The sequence below is a fragment of the Magnolia sinica genome, chromosome 2 (genome assembly GCF_029962835.1).
Source record: "Magnolia sinica isolate HGM2019 chromosome 2, MsV1, whole genome shotgun sequence".
NCBI lineage: Eukaryota > Viridiplantae > Streptophyta > Magnoliopsida > Magnoliales > Magnoliaceae > Magnolia > Magnolia sinica.
This window is the reverse complement of record NC_080574.1, coordinates 111,162,757-111,174,238: the sequence shown is the minus strand read 5'-3', so window position 1 is coordinate 111,174,238 and position 11,482 is coordinate 111,162,757. Positions and strand designations below refer to the sequence as shown.

The 11,482-nt window shown below is 37.2% G+C and overlaps 1 long non-coding RNA gene across 1 annotated transcript; it reads right to left on the bottom strand.

Annotated features, from left to right (window-relative positions):
* Positions 1–730: 730 nt before the first annotated feature.
* LOC131230168 (uncharacterized) lies at positions 731–8,795 on the bottom strand. Its single transcript, XR_009163896.1, has 2 exons — positions 8,710–8,795; positions 731–1,067 (listed from the first exon to the last, which is right to left on the bottom strand). It is a non-coding gene; the product is annotated as an uncharacterized LOC131230168 (long non-coding RNA).
* Positions 8,796–11,482: the final 2,687 nt, after the last annotated feature.

Below are 11,482 nucleotides of genomic sequence, written 5' to 3'. Positions count from 1 at the left end.
GGAGGGTATGGTGCTTGTTGACTTTTGGGATGAAAGGAGTGGGCTAAGCATGGATTGCTTTGACTTGGTGAAGAGAGAGGTATGGGTTATGTACTTGACTTGTACATTGATTGATTGATTTGATATTTGGTAGATATTCTCTTGGGATTTGCAACGCGCGATGTTTTCCTCGAAATAAATGCTAGCCCACAACTCCTGGCCTCACTACAAGAAAAACGGGCAAAGGCTACGGCCAAAAACCGTAGCAAAAGCTATTTGGCTATGGATATAATCCGTAGCACGTTCGTTGCTTTGGTGGGGTAGCTAAAGGTATAACTACGGATTATATCCGTAGCATTAGATACCAATAGTTACAGATATAATCCGTAGCAATAGATACCAATAGCTACGGATTATATCCGTAACAATACCAATAGCTACCCCACCAATAGCGATAGACGTGCTACGGATCATATCTGTAGCAAAAGGGATTTTATCCATAACAATAGATACTAATAGCACTAATAATATCCATAGCAATAGATACCAATAGCTACGGACAAAAGCTGTAACTATATCTACAGATTATATTTGTAGCTATTTTTTTTATAAATTGTAATAATACGACCTGTTTCCATTGCAAGAACTTGCTGTGATTGATAACTCATCTAAGCTTAATGCTGATAGAAATAGTACATAAAATGCAATCAGAAAAAAGAAGATGCATTTATTACAAATAGCAATCAAATCATACAATGCATGCTACATTCACATTTCTAAATAAACAATACTTCACTTTACTCAACCTATCATAAGAATTACAACTAAGGTGTGCCCTCATGTACAAGAAACAAATACACTCCAACATAGTAAACACCCTCCATATGCATTCAATAATGCTCACATTTTTACAGAATTTTCTTCCTTCAGACGGTCAATTTCAGCAAATGTAGAAGATAGAGCTTCTTCTTTCCTTGAAACTGCAGATGTAACTTCTGTGGACTTCAACACAAGATCACTTTCAAGTTCTGAAACCCTTCCCTTGAGAAAATGAATTTCATCCTCCACTGACTTCTTTAGCTTGTCAGCTTGTATAAAACATCATTTGTAGACACAATCAAACAAGCATGCCTTCGTACACATCTCAAAAGGATGAAAGATAAAAAAAAATACTTATATATAAAGAAGTAAAAAATGTACCTATAAATCTTCTAAACTATGGTAAAATCCAACATGAGTAATGTGTTCAAACCTAGGATGGACTTTTAAACTCAAAACATAGGTTTAGGTTTAGGTTTAGGTTTAGGTTTATGTTTATGTTTTAGGTTTAGATTAAGGTTATAGGTTTAGGTTAGGTTTAGGTTATAGGTTTAGGGAATTGAGAATAGGTTAAGGTTTAGGTATAGGAAATCGGGTTCGGGTTCGAGATCAGGTTTAGGTTTGGGTTTTCAAGTCTAGGTTTAGGTTTAGGTCAGGGAGTTGAGATTAGGATTAGGTGTAGGTTTAGGTTTAGGTTAGGGAGTTGAGATTAGGATTAGGTGTAGGTTTAGGTTTAGGTTTAGGTTAGGGAGTTGAGATTAGGATTAGGTGTAAGTTTAAGTTTACGAATTTGAGAATACATTTAGGTTTTAGGTTTAGGTTTAGGTTTTAGGTTATAGGTTTAGGTTTAGGTTATAGGTTTAGGTTAAGGTTAGGTTATAGGTTATAAGTTTAGGTTATAGGTTATAGGTTATAGGTTAAGGTTTAGGTTAAAGGTTTAGGTTTAGGTTAAGTTTTAGGTTTAGGTTTAGGTTATAGGTTATAAGTTATAGGTTAAAGCTTTAGGGAATTGAGAATAGGTTAAAGTTTAGGTTTAGGAAATCGGGTTAGGGTTTGAGATCAGGTTTAGTTTGGGTTTTCAAGTTTAGGTTTAGGTTAAGGATTTGAGATTAGGATTATGTGTAGGTTTAGGTTTAAGGATTTGAGAATACATTTAGGTTTTAGGTTTAGGTTAAGGTTATAGGTATAGGTGTAGGTTATAGGTTATAGCTTTAGGGAATTAAGAATAGGTTAAGGTTTAGGTTTAGAAAATCAGGTTTGGATTTGGGATCGGGTTTAGGTTTGGGTTTTCAAGTTTAGGTTTAGGTTTAAGTTAGGGAGTTGAGATTAGGTTAAGGTGTAGGTTTAGGTTTAGGGATTTGAGAATACATTTAGGTTTTAAGTTTAGGTTTAGGTTTTAGGTTATAGGTTTAGGTTAAGGTTAGGTTATCGGTTATAAGTTTAGGTTATAGGTTATAGGTTAAGGTTTAGGTTATAGGTTTTGGTTTTGGTTTAGGTTAAGGTTTTGGTTTAGGTTAGGGTTTAGGTTATAGGTTATAGGTTATATGTTAAAGCTTTAGGGATTTGAGAATAGGTTAAGGTTTAGGTTTAGGAAATCGGGTTCGGGTTTGAGATCGGGTTTAGTTTGGGTTAGATTTAGGTTAACGAGTTGAGATTAGGATCAGGTGTAGGTTTAGGTTTAAAGATTTGAGAATACATTTAGGTTTTAGGTGTAAGTTAAGGTTATAGGTTTAGGTGTAAGTTATAGGTTATAGGTTGTATGTTATAGCTTTAGGGAATTGAGAATAGGTTAAGGTTTAGGTTTAGGAAATTAGGTTCGGATTCGGGATCGGGTTTAGGTTTGGGTTTTCAAGTTTAGGTTTAGGTTTAGGTTAGGGAGTTGAGATTAGGATTAGGTGTAGGTTGAGGTTTAGGGATTTGAGAATACATTTAGGTTTTAGGCTTAACTTTAGGTTTTAGGTTATAGGTTTAGGTTTAGGTTTTAGGTTTAAGTTAAGGTTAGGTTATCGGTTATAAGTTTAGGTTATAGGTTATAGGTTATAGGTTAAGGTTTAGGTTATAGGTTGTGATTTAGGTTAAGGTTATACGTTTAGGTTTAGGTTAAGGTTTAGGTTTAGGTTATAGGTTTAGGTTATAGGTTATAGGTTAAAGCTCTAAGGAATTGAGAATAGGTTAAGGTTTAGGTTTAGGAATTCGAGTTCGGGTTTGAGATTGGGTTTAGTTTGGGTTTTCAAGTTTAGGTTTAGGTTAGGGAGTTGAGATTTGGATTAGGTGTAGGTTTAGGTTTAAGGATTTGAGAATACATTTAGGTTTTAGGTTTAGGTTTAGGTTTAGGTTTTAGGTTTAGGTTTTAGGTTTAGGTTAAGGTTATAGGTTTAGGTTAGGTTTAGGTGTAGGTTATAGGTTATAGGTTATAGCTTTATGGAATTGAGAATAGGTTAAGGTTTAGGTTTAGGAAATCAGGTTCGGGTTCGGAATCGGGTTTAGGTTTAGGTTTTCAAGTTTAGGTTTAGGTGTAGGTTAGGGAGTTTAGATTAGGATTTGGTGTAGGTTTAGGTTTAGGGATTTGAGAATACATTTAGGTTTTAGGTTTAGGTTTAGGTTTTAGGTCATAGGTTTTGGTTTTAGTTTTAGGTTGAGATTATCAGTCATAAGTTTAGGTTACAGGTTATAGGTTATAGGTTAAGGTTTAGTTTATAGGTTTTGGTTTAGGTTAAGGTTATAGGTTTAGGCTTACGTTAAGGTTTAGGTTTAGGTGATAGGTTTAGGTTAAGGTTTAGGTTTAGGTTATATGTTATAGGTTATAGGTTATAGGTTATAGGTTATAGATTTAAGGAATTGAGAATAGGTTAAGGTTTCGGTTTAGGAAATCCGGTTTGGGTTCGAGATCGGGTTTAGGTTTGGGTTTTCAAGTTTAGGTTTAGGTGTAGGTTTAGGTTTAGGGATTTGAGAATACATTTAGGTTTAGGTTTAGGTTTAGGTTTTAGTTTATAGGTTTAGGTTATAAGTTTAGGTTCAGTTTAGGTTATAGGTTATAAGTTTAAGTTATAGGTTGTAGGTTATAGGATAAGGTTTAGGTTATAGGTTTTGGTTTAGGTTAAGGTTATATGTTTAGGTTTAGGTTTAGGTTTAGGTTTGAGGTTTAGGTTAGGTTTAGGTTATAGGTTTAGGTTAGGTTTAGGTTTAGGTTATAGGTTATAGGTTATAGGTTATAGCATTAGGGAATTGAGAAGGTTTAGGTTTAGGAAATTGGGTTCGGGTTCGAGATCGGGTTTAGGTTTGGGTTTTTAAGTTTAGGTTTAGGTTAAGTAGTTGAGATTAAGATTAGGTGTAGGTTTAGGTTTAAGGATTTGAGAATACATTTAGGTTTTAGGTTTAGGTTTAGGTTTTAGGTTATTGGTTAAGGTTATAGGTTTTGGTTTAGGTTTAGGTTTAGGTTTAGGGTTAGGTTAAGGTTACAGGTTTAGGTTAAGTTTACATTTAGGTTATAGGTTATAGGTTATAGGTTATAGCTTTAGGGAATTGAGAATAGGTTAAGGTTTTGGTTTAGGAAATTGGGTTCGAGTTCGGGATCGGGTTTAGGTTCGAGTTTAGGTTATAGGCTTAGGTGTAGGTTATACGTTGTAGGTTTAGGTTACAGGTTTAGGTTAGGTTATAGGTTATAGTAGGTTATAGGTTAAAGTTTAGGTTATATGTTATGGTTTAGGTTTAGGTTATAGGTTTAGGGTATGGTTTAGGTTAAGGGTGTGGTCCCTACAAATACAGATATAAACACGGCCTGCTCCAATTTGGCAGGCCCTTCCAATGCTGTCCATAGGAAATGGACAGCTTCCTCATGGTCATAACAGTGGTTCCCACCTTCCAGGGACCCCCGCTCAACATCAAGATAGCTTCGACGCACATCTGGATCTGCTTCATCAATTTCGAGATAATATATAAACATGGGCCTATCCAAATGGTCAGGCCACCCATATTGTTGTCCATAGGAAATGGACAGCTTCATCATGGTCATAACAGCGGTTCCCACCTTCCAGGGACCCCTGTTCAACATCCGGATAGCTCAGACCCACATCCGGATCTACTTCATCAATTTCGATATAATATATAAACATGGGCCTATCCAAATGGCCAGGCTACTTTATCAATGAATCATATAGTATGAAGGAAAGAAGACTCATCAAACTTCTAGAAAAGGAAATGGCATTGGGTCATCAAACTTCTCACTTCCTCTTTGTGCCTGCCATCCAGAATTATGCCCCTACATTTCTATAGAACCTAATTTTAAATGCATACACATACCGATGCTGAAGTGCAGGGGAGGGTAATTCGTCCAACTAGCAACTCTGACAGCAAGTTCTACAATTAGGAAGAACAAATGAAGAAACTGCTAAATACAATCAATTGAAAAAACAAAAGATGTCATCATTGCAAAAAAGCAGATACCTGTATTGTAGGCTTATTTGGAGGGTATAATGGTTCTGCTTCTGATGTCGGAACACACAACATCTTCGCAATTTCTTTCATTATAGACAATCTGCTGATAGAAGAAACTGAGGAAGCTGCAAAAATGTCCACAGCCTGAAGACACAAACTTACATATAAGTAAATAGTTACAACAAAAAGATAGGCGTCAGTCATACAAGATTTAACACTGGAGAAAATTAAAAGGCAGGAGCAGTAAGAAGAAGTGAATCATATGTAAACCCCTTGATAAATGCTTCTAAACTCAGAAGCTAACTAAACAATCCCAGAAAAGCTAAACCCTAAACCTACAATTCTCTTGCACCATTTCAGAAGATCCATGCTGATAACATGTCATAATAGATGAAGTCAAAAACATTTGCAAACAAGTTCAAACTTCAAAGGATACAAGTTACTTGAAGGGTTTATACTACCTCAATGTGAAGAAAGCATAAATGAAAATAAAAGGGAAAATATCAGAAATTAGTTCAAGATGATAAAAAAAAGTAGGAAATAAAGCAGGAAACAGAAGATACAATGTTAAAAGTTAGCACGTGACAAATAAATCTATGGGTTGTGGATTCATGCAGGACACATGTAGCTCATGCTAGTTTCATGGAAATAAGGAAAATAATTAATAACAATGACATGTGCAAGTATTATTGAGATGACATTTATGCTTAAAAAGATCCAACACAACTTATCCTCACAATCTTTCTGAAGAAATAGAATCATTAAAATTCATATGGGCATCAACAACAATCTAATCAACCTCATATTAGTGAAAAACTTAGGAACTTGAAAGCTAACTAAATAAGTTACTTGGATACAACTATTAATTGTAGCATGGTGGCCAAATGCTAAAAGTTCCACTAATGGCAATGTGCGTATCGATGCTTTATTTTCTGTTACTGCCTATTCAACTTGATGGTATGGTAGTAATATTAGTACAGTTCAGACATCTTTGCCCAGAGGAAGAAAGAAAGAAAAGAAAGGAAACGGATTAGTGCCATCCAAAATAACACTACCATGAACATTAACATTAAGAGTCTAAAGAATATATAAATAATGTCGAGTTTCCTGAGTTGAGTCGAATTTTTTGTTCAGTGTTGTTGAATTTTTACTGTTTTCTCAAGTTTTAACCAAGGTGTGACTAGATCTAGTTTTTTCGAGTCTTGGTAAATCTAGTCTAGTCAAGTTGACTCAGCCAAATGAGTTGATTTCTTCTGAGTTTTAAAATTATGGTTTTGGCCATTTGAGCCCATTTCTTATTATATAGAGACATGTCTAGAAGTAGTAGAGAATCATGAGAGTGAGTGGAATTCTCATGGCATGCTTGGAAATTGGAAACCCAAGTTTGGTTAGTGCAGTTTGGTTGAAATGGAAACATGAAGTGAAAATCTTCGACATCAAGGTACTTATACGTACAAGTTGTTGTTTCTTTACAAGATCCATCCATGTATAGGCCTAGTCAGCATATTCCCAATTAAATACCTAAATGGAGGAAAAAGAAAAAGAAAAGAAAAAGAAAATAAAAAGAAAGAAAGAAAAAGGAAAAACAAGTCATAGTTATTGTGTTAGTGTTAGTACTAAGCATCATAAGTTTAGTATAGGTGTATGTTTAGGTTAGGGAGTTGAGATTAGGATTAGGTGTAGGTTTAGGTTTAGGGATTTGAGAATACATTTAGGTTTTAGGTTTAGGTTTAGGTTTAGGTTATAGGTTATAGGTTTAGGTTTAGGTTTTAGGTTTAGGTTAAGGTTAGGTTATCGGTTATAAGTTTAGGTTATAGGTTATAGGTTATAGGTTAAGGTCTAGTTTATAGGTTTTGGTTTAAGTTAAGGTTATAAGTTTAGGTTTAGGTTAAGGTTTAGCTTTAGGTTATAAGTTTATGTTAAGGTTTAGGTTTAGGTTAGTTGTTATAGGTTATAGGTTATAGCTTTAAGGAATTGAGAATAGGTTAAAGTTTAGGTTTAGGAAATCGGGTTCGGGTTCGGGATCGAGTTTAGGTTTGGGTTTTCAAGTTTAGGTTTAGGTTTAGGTTAGGGAGTTGAGATTAGGATTAGGTGTAGGTTTAGGTCTAGGGATTTGAGAATACATTTAGGTTTTAGGTTTAGGTTTAAGTTTTAGTTTATAGGTTTAGGTTACAGGTTTAGGTTTAGGTTAAGGTTAGGTTATAGGTTATAGGTTAAGGTTTAGGTTGTAGGTTTTGGTTTAGGTTAAGCTTATAGGTTTTGGTTTAGGTTTAGGTTTAGGTTAATTTTAGGCTATAAGTTTAGGTTAGGTTTAGGTTTAGGTTATAGGTTATAGGTTATAGCTTATAGCTTTAAGGAATTGAGAATAGGTTAAGATTTAGCTTTAGGAAATCAGTTTTAGGTTCAAGATCAGGTTTAGGTTTGGGTTTTCAAGTTTAGGTTTAGGTTAAGTAGTTGAGATTAGGATTAGGGGTAGGTTTAGGTTTAGGGATTTGAGAATACATTTAGGTTTTAGGTTTAGGTTTAGGTTTAGGTTTTAGGTTATAGGTTAAGGTTATAGGTTTTAGTTTTGGTTTAGGTTTAGGTTTAGGTTTTAGGTTAAGGTTAAGGTTATAGGTTTAGGTTAGGTTTAGGTTTAGGTTTAGGTTATAGGTTATAGATTATATGTTATAGCATTAGGGAATTAAGAATAGGTTAAGCTTAAGGTTTAGGAAATTGGGTTCGGGTTTAGGTTATAGGTTTAGGTTTAGGTTACATGTTTAGGTTTAGGTTAGGTTATAAGTTATATGTTTAGGTTTAGGTTATAGGTTAAAGTTTAGGCTATAGGTTAAGGTTTAGGTTTAGGTTACAGGTTTAGGGTGTGGTTTAGGTTAAGGGTGTGGTCCCTATAAATATAGGTATAAACACGGCCTGTCCAAATAGCTAGGCCCCTTCAATGCTGTTCATAGGAATAAACAGCTTCATCATGGTCATAACAGTGGTTCCCACCTTCCAGGGACTCCCACTCAACATCCGGATAGCTCTGATGCACATCCGGATCTGCTTCATCAATTTCAAGATAATACATAAACACGGGCCTATCCAAATGGTTAGGCCACCCATATTACTGTCCATAAGAAATGGACAGCTTCATTATGGTCATAATAGCGGTTCTCACCTTCCAGGGAGCCCCGCTCAACATTTGGATAGCTCCGATGCACATTCGGATCTGCTTTATCAATTTCGAGATAATATATAAACATGGGCCTGTCCAAATGGCCAGGCCACCCATATTGTTGTCCATAGGAAATTGACAGCTTCATCATGGTCATAACAGTGGTTCCCACCATCTAGGGGCCCACGCTCAACATCTGGATAGCTCCGACGCACATCTGATTCTACTTCATCAATTTTGAAATAATATATAAACATGGGCCTGTCCAAATGGCCAGGCCACTTCATCAATGAATCATATAGTATAAAGGAAAGAAGACTCACTAATTTAGCTAGCAAGGAGAGAAAGTGTGAGTGCTTGGAATAACGCCCTTTCTTTGAATAATGGATGCATATTCCACAATGTAATCTAAGAATGAGTAAGTTTTTTAGTTTCTCCGACAATACATATGGGCAAAGATTTAGAAATAAAGATTTTAAAGATTGTAAAATAGAGTAAATGATTATATTAACTTCTAAGTATCGATTAAGAAGAAAAATGTAAATGATGATGGGAAAGAAATCTCGATATATTAAATTATTGAAAGACAATGAGACATACCAAGACTTCAGATACCCAGAGAAAGATAACTGCACCAATGTTGTACCTAGCTGCATTGATAGAACAAAAAAGTATATGAATGAAATGACAAAAAGCTAGGATATCAATACGAACTTGAGCTTGAGTCTGTTTCCTATTATAATTAGAGAAATTAATATGAACTTACAAAAATAGGTGTAAGACCCGTATCCTAAACCGTACCATTCTGTAGACTTCCGCGGTCTTCCCGGTCGAATTTCGGCAACCTTCGACCCTTAACCGGCATTTACGCGTGACCCTAATTCTTATGCCGTCAACTTGAGTTGACTCAACCCAAGACGTGTACCCTAGTGACCGCACCATCGCCGCGGTTTCGATGCCGTGACTCGCATGCCGATCCGATACTCTGGCCAGGAGATGGGGCCAGCGCTCGGTGCGAGGAAAACGTCGCGGGTGCAAATTCCAAGAGAATCTCTACGACTTGTCACATCAATCAATCAATTAATCAATCCTATCATGTCAAGTACATGTCAAGTACACATCACCTTTCACTCATTCCCAAGCAACCCCAAAGTCAAAAGTTTCTTACACATGCCCATACTTTCCTTACACCAAAAACCACAAAAGTCAAAAAATTCTTACACCGATCACTCACTACATCCATCACTCCATCACCCATCTCCCTTTATAACTCTCTCTCACTTTTTTAAACTCATTTCCAAGCAACCAAAATATCATACGTCCAAGCCTCCCAAGCCACTCCAAGAGAGCCACAAGTGTGACCCACCTTTCCTACCCTTTCATCTCCCATCTCAACCATCAAAACCTCATCTCCTCCGTTAAGATCGAAGCTAAGGAGCTAAGGAACCCAAGGGAGCAAGAAGATCAAACGGTAGGTGCATCTATTAGGCCTAGATTTCCTTTTTTTTTTATAAAGGGCTAAGTGAGACCTACCGATTGATGGTATGGATCTCACTTTGGACCCTAGGTATAGCCGATGGCCCACCTTGATCCACATGATCATTCCATGATGGGGGCATTCTCCATGGACCCCATCATGATGTTTATTTTCTTTGCATGGATAGAGGTCATCTAGACCTTCCATTTTGGTGGAGAAGGGATCTCCACAGTTGATCTTTGATTTGTTGGGCCCACGTGTTATGGGACCCACTTGATGTATGATTGATTGCAATGGAGGGCTCATAGTGTCGGGGTCCCTCCATCACACGCATGTCCGACTCTCTCTTTCTCTCTCTCTCTCCCTCTTTTTCATTTTTCTTTTCGTGTGCTAATACGGTCATGTGGCCCATCAGGATGGACCCCACCATGAGGCAGGTATTTTATCCAAGCCGTTTATAAGTGGGGGCCATTTTAAATGTGTTATACCCACACCATCCATTATTTAGTGGCCCACCTAAGCAGGACCCACCTCAATGCATATGCACGCCAAACTGTTCAGCGTCCAGGGACGCTGGACAAAAAGGGAAAACATAAATATTAGCCTATTTCCAAGCTTATGGGGTGGCTCACTCATATAGGCCCCACCTTGATGTATGTATTCAATCCAAGCTGTCCATTCCATTCTTTAGATTATTTTAGGCGTTGAGCCAAAAAATGGGGCCGATCTGACTTTCAGGAGGGCCATAGCATAGCAAACAGCGTATTTATCGTTGAAACACGCTCCAATGTTTCTATACACCGAAATATGCTCAATATTGGGCTTGTTTTGCTTGTCTTTAGCCATGGGGGACCATTGGATGGGTTGGATTCACCTAACGTGGGCCTTATATGTGATATACTGTGGAAATCAAAAAAATAAAAAAATAAAAAATAAAGGATGCAGCAGCAGGCGCTGCCTGCGCACTGGCGGACGAGCGAATGGGCAGCAGCCTACAGGCCCAGTCGTGAGCCCCACCATGATGTGTATTGAATATCCACACCGTTCATTGGGTGGGCCACTCCCTAAAGTGGACCCACTCCAAAAATCAGCTAGATTTAGAGCTCATGTGGCCCACACCGTAAGAAACAGTGGGATTGAGTGGCTGCCATTGAAACCCATTTTTGGGTCCACAAAAGTTTTAAATCAATATGAAATTTTTTTTCCTATTCACTAGGGTTCATGGGAACCACCCACGTCCCTGTGGGGCCCTCTTTGGTGCATGTGCGCACCTAGCTCCATAGCTCAACTGGCAGACCGAGTGAAGGATACCTCATTTCATCACGTGAGGTCTTGGCACCATTTTTCTAATGGGGGTGGCTGACAGTGAAGTGTGACCTGACGGTGGGGTCCATGGGACCCATCCTCATCATCCATCCACTAGGGTGGACCACACCATAATTGTCCAAGCCGTCCAAAGGCCTGAACATCACCTGGAGATATAATATAGATATATATTATATATTATACTATATATATTGTATATATTATATATGTGCTTTTGAGAGGGTGGGCCCTATGTGTATAACTACCCATCTCTGCCATTTGATGTGCAGCTAGCTGCCTACACAACAGCTATG